The 5716-nt window shown below is 44.8% G+C and overlaps 1 long non-coding RNA gene across 1 annotated transcript; it reads right to left on the bottom strand.

Moving 5' to 3' along the window:
- Positions 1 to 1364: 1364 nt before the first annotated feature.
- Positions 1365 to 4683, bottom strand: LOC140003293 (uncharacterized). Its single transcript, XR_011811670.1, has 3 exons — positions 4641 to 4683; positions 3192 to 3333; positions 1365 to 2505 (listed from the first exon to the last, which is right to left on the bottom strand). It is a non-coding gene; the product is annotated as an uncharacterized lncRNA (long non-coding RNA).
- Between the last annotated feature and the right edge of the window lie 1033 nt (positions 4684 to 5716).

Here is a 5716-nt window from a genome sequence, read left to right as displayed (position 1 = left end):
TCGTATTTTCCTACCAAATTTCCTGCTGAGCAGTTCCAACCAGCGTTTGACCACATACTGCCTCATTGATAGACCTTCTTGGTTTATTGTAGGCAGAGAGATTTAATTAGTAAGTAAGGAAGCGAGGAATTCCTGTTGGTGTTTTTCTGAGGGGGGAGTCGGAGGGAAGAACAAATGAGAAAAATCATGAGCGATGTGCACATTTTCCTGGCATCAGAGCCACTTCAGAATAAATGTGATACTGTGAAACACACCTCCTTCCTCTGCGTGTCTCCTTTCCTTCCCTTCGTAAAGCATGGTTTAAATAAAGAAACATCTGCAGAAACTCCAGATGAGCCCAAATCAGGCAAAGATAAATACAAATATCAGGGGCATGTATGGAGGTGTAGGATACCGAGGGTCTCTGAGAAATGGGTGCCAAATCACTCGAGCTGCGGAGTGGAATTGGCAGGGGCTTCAGGGAGCCAAGTGCCTGGCCCTGACAGGGAAAACGTGCTGCAGTTCAGATACAGCAGTGGAGAGTGCCTGCAGGAAAGTACATACCAAACTATCCCAGTATGGAATAAAAAGGGAACATACATCTCGGTAAGAAGGAAATGCTACAAGCAAATCTACACAGCAGATGTATGGAACAAGCTGCTGGTAATGGAAAGATGTCTGTGGCATGGAGCTAACAGCGAGAGCTGGAATTACCCACCCGTTCCAGAATGACTTCTCTCCTGCGTGGGAACTCTCAGAAGCAGGCCTTGGCTATCTCCACATCTTCCTGTTTGTATTTAGGGACAATCCAGGGCAAGAGAGCCCCGGTCCCAGACAGAGGTCTGTTTGGGAAATGAGAACAGCCACGGGCCCGGTCTCACACGAAGGTCTCCTCTGGAGGCTTTCAAGGAGGACACAGCCTCTGCTAACGGGTGTGATTAATGGTCACCATTAAAGAACCAGCCCCTGTACAAACACTACAACCACCCTAATTTACACAGGGCTTCTTAGCTACACCGTCACCATTAGAAGCGATCTTTATCTGGTAAAGAATCAGCACCACGGCTGTCTGCGCTTCAAACAGGAAATTAAGAAAACACCACGCCGGGCTCTATGAACATGCAGTGACATCTTCAGCAGCCGCTGCTGGTGCTGCTTTCACACCTCCCCTGGACCGCTCTTTCCCTTGCTATTCTGAATATTTCAGCTGGGGGAGATGGGTAGCACAGGAGATTTGAAACAGTTCCTCATAAAAACCACTCCGTTGTGTAACCCCTGCTCCAGCAGGGAAATTTCATCTGGTAGAGCTGAACAGACAGTTGCAGCTGGAGCTGAGTGAGACCAATGGCTCCAACAGGATATATTTTTACTGGCTTTGTCTCACTTGACTGCTACAGAAAGAAACCTAAGGGCTCTAGGCAAGGACCAAAGATCAAGTTTACTTCCCTTTCTTGCAGGGTTTAAAGCAAAAGAACATGTTTCAATGCTCTCTCATGAAAACATATCAAGCATATTTTTATTTCTTTTTTTCCTTTTTGCATTAGCCATGCATGACTGCTCTGGATAAAGACCAGAGTCAGGGCCTGGTATCTGTCTGCATCATTCACATTACACGGGATGGGCTGAGCCGCATCACTAAGTCCCAGAGATACATTAGAGGACACGTTTGCAGGAAAAATTTAACCAGCTCATTTTTAATGTGCTTGGCCAGGGACCGTGAGAGGCCTCTAGGCCCCTTACAGAGCTGATGAAAGCTGTGTGTCTTGGCTTTATAACAGAGCCAGAACTGCGAGGTGCTTATCAAAGCAGTCAGATTGTGCAGCTCAAGGTCACAACTTTGCACAGAGCAGCAGTCAGGTTGCAACCTCACACTATGGAAAGAGACCTCCCCTGCCTCAGTTATTTCACAGGACTAAGGGAAATAATCCTTTCAAAACCTCTATCCCCCCAGTCAATATTGCAACAATGAAGCTCAGCCTGCCACACCACGTCACACAATTCCAGACCCCAAAAAGCTAAAAACAAGTGATTGAGATTGCCAGGTTGCCACTTCTCATGGAAAAACCTGGTTGTAGGTAGCTGAGTTGATTTGTGCTACTCTTCACACTGGAAACATGCAAAGCAAGCAAGAAAAAAAGTTATGTTAAAATATTTTCTATATGGGCATAAGGGAAGTTGAACTACAAAGGGATGCAGATAATCCAGGAATTGAATTGTTAGCTAGCAAGCTCCATCCTAAAAATAAGGCTATTTATTCCCAGTACTATAGCAATGGAAAATTAGTTTTTTAGCTCTTCTTGCACTGCAGCCACACTTGCTGTTTTGTGCCTCCAGCAGAAAAATCAGGGAAGGAATTTTGATTACAAGTGATCACTGCTGAAGATGTGTATTTGGATAAAGAGACTTTTCATCCAGTTCCTTTTGTTTCTTGATTCATAGTCAAGCTCTAATCCCATGCATATGGCCTGGCAAAGTTGGATTTCCATAGCAACTCCTTTTAAGCTAGCTTCAGGACAGCAGAGAAAGCTGGCAAAGGGAAAAGGTTGTTATTTAAATACCTTGTTACTGCTGCTGCTACTACAAGAAATCTGATGCCAAACGTGCAAAACCAACTGGATTTATTTTTTAAGATCAATCTATTTAAAAATAAGAACTCCTCTAGCATGAAAACCCTTTTAGGGTCTGCACATTCCTGGTCTGCTCTCACTCTGTGAGAAACATTTCCATACATCACTTAAAATGCTCTGCTTCCTGATGGAATAGGCAAGCTTTCTGCTGAAAGTATAGGGCAAGAGAGCAAAGCTGGCTTTATTTTCAGTGGTGAGAAATCATGCAGGAACATTTTAGCTTGTTAACTGTGCTGTAGCAGTTGTTTTATGGTCACACCAATCCACAGAGGAAGAGGCAGGACAGATGGCTGACACAGAAACTAATCTCCTTTTGATCGGCCCAGACTTTCTTCATCAGCTGGAGAACCAACATTTACGCTGTTTAGAAATAGACAGAAAACTTGCCCAGCATGCTACACACCTTCAATTCTTTGCTTTTGAAAAAGCACAGCCCTATCAGATGCTCCAGCTAAGATCTAACTAGGACATAGGTAGGACTGAAGCAGGCCCCAAACAAATTTCACACCCCTTCATCCCAAAATCAAAGGGAAAAATCAGCTCTAGAGAGCTCCGTGCTCTCTAGCAGGCTTTTACAGCTATTACCAGCTTGGAAGATGTGAGCTTTAGTTCAGGGGTCACGCAGAGATGCCCATTCCTTGCGCACTATGTTTCAGGATCAGAACTGAAGTGGTTTGCATAGGGTGTTTTTTCCACCAACCATGGAAGTGAGACAGACGGTTTTTCCCTAAAAACCAACAAGAAGAGCAACAAAAAAACAGATTTTGGATTGTACAGTCAAACCAGAAAAAACAAGGCATAGTCTAGAGTCTGCAAACTCCTGCAGTTTGGACACCTGAAGCAGCAAACCACTGCCTGCACTAGCACAGGGCTTCATGCATGAGTGCTTCCATGGCCACCTCCTTCACAGCTGAGTGCTGACAACATTGTTCTTCCCCCTGAAAACTCAACACAAATCTAGCAGCAGGAAGGAGGCAGCTGGCCATTATTTGGCTGTGAATATCCAGGTGTGCTGGGTTTCACTTCAGAGGGCCAGTCACTCTACCATGTCCATTAAACACGCCTAGCCATGTGATGCTAAAAACACTGCTGACGTTATTCAGTGCTAGAGCCTAAGGCAACAGCTGCACAATTATTTCAAAATATCAAGAATTTAGTTTGTAGACAAGGCCAGTATTTCTCTTCGGTCTTTGAAGCACATGGAAAGCTCATTTCAAGTGAGAGCTGAGGTTTGGATACTGACTGATACAAGGCCCAGGGAAGTGTGCTCCAGTGTACCTTCCCCAGTCCTTTAAAGCATCACAGGGATGCTCATTAGACACTGTGACAATTAAAAATGCAGATTATGTCATCTCAGAAGACGATAGAACAAAGCATCTTTTCCTTTCAGCTTTTGTGGGCATTAAAAGCACAGTATATCTGAAAAGGAGTGAGATCTGCACAGCCAGCAGCCGTCTCATTAACACTGATCCAAAGTCAAGATGCTCAGCAAGAAGGGGGATGTGACGCTTGGGTGACACTGGCAGCTGTCTGAGGGCAGGCACTCCTCTGCACACATCGCAGGACTGGTGAGACTGGGACTGGCTTTGCAGTCATGTTCCTGCCCTTGGAAATCCACCTGGATATTGCCTGGCAACTTGTGCTCCCCAAACGCATCTCCTCAAGCTACTCCTTAGCCCCCTAACCTTGGTGTTACCTAATTAAATGCACTCCCCTGCATTAAGGAATGAGAACTGAGGCTTGGATAAACTAACTGCCTGCTGAACATTTAACAAAACATTTTAACAAAACATTTTCTGTTTTAGGGGCTTAATGCAAGCCTAGCCCCTAGAATCATACCCTCAAACAGGGGAAATGGCAAAAGATAAGCGACGTGAAACACAAAGCACAGTGACTCCAGGCTGTAGCTCCCCAGCAGCTGCCCCGTGAGGAGCTCCAGCACCACCGGGAGGCAGCCGTGGGACACAGAACAACCAGGAGCTCACAGGGGCCGCTAAAACACAGCAGGGACAGGGTTTCCTTCCGTAAACCCACCTCCGGGTAGGAAATTGGGGGTATCCTTGGAGGAAAAATATCCTTGGAGGAGCATCCACATGACCCTGTAAGTAAAGCAAAGGTAAGGAGAAAAAATCATAATGGTCCTTCAAAAAGCTCAGCTCATCTGAAATCTCCAGGACAGGCTGAGACATTTCAGATCCTGTTGACATTCACAGCAAGAATTCATTTCCCTACAACTGTTTGTGAAGGTCCTCATTTCCCGAGCCACTATCTTTGTCCCACCATTGGCAGATTCCTTGGATAAAATTTTTGCTAATAAAAAGCGAAAAATTGCTTTTCCCACTGCAGCAGCCTGAGCTCCATGTTGAACTATCAGAACCACAAACCTGCATTACCTCCACAAGAGAAGCCTCACCTTGCACAAAAGGCACTGACTCTGAGCAGTAGGACATGGTATCAGAAGATAATTCAGCAGTATTAGGCATAAATGCAGAACTAAACCAAAAGGGAGGAATCAGGAATGGCCTGCATTTTTATAAAGGGGAGGAAGATGAGACTTTAGGCATGGGCAAATAAATACTTCTTTAATTTCTCACAAGCCATTGTAAAGAAGAGGATTGGAAGCTAGCTCCCAGTTATTTTAAAAATTAAATATTTTAACTGCTGCTGAAGGCATATGCTGCCATCGTGTGTTCAGAGGGGAAACCAAGAGAAAACACTGACCTAAGCAGCTCCATAGGAGAAATACTGCTTCACTAGATTTTCATGCCACCATATATCATCTACTCCTAGATATTAGTGCTTGGTTCTCATTTACCACTCCAAGCAGTTCAAGCTCATTTTCTCAACTAAGCTTGAAACTACCTCTGTAGAAATAACACCAACAATGCTGTATACACCTCCTCAGCATCCTTACTGCATGCAATAAAATATCGTCAACTAGAAATTGAGATCAAACAAGACAAAAGTAAAAATAACAGGAAAAAAAGAGCTAATCTAAATCAAACTATTCAAGCAGCTCCTCACACAGGCTTGCCCTCTCTTGGCTTCCCCATCCTGGTTCAGACCTTGGAGCAAGACTCAGGTGTGGAACAAACTCCAGCTGTGCCCAC

Source organism: Anas platyrhynchos, chromosome 10 (genome assembly GCF_047663525.1).
Source record: "Anas platyrhynchos isolate ZD024472 breed Pekin duck chromosome 10, IASCAAS_PekinDuck_T2T, whole genome shotgun sequence".
NCBI lineage: Eukaryota > Metazoa > Chordata > Aves > Anseriformes > Anatidae > Anas > Anas platyrhynchos.
The sequence above is the reverse complement of the archived record's forward strand: the minus strand, read 5'-3'. Positions and strand labels throughout refer to the sequence as shown.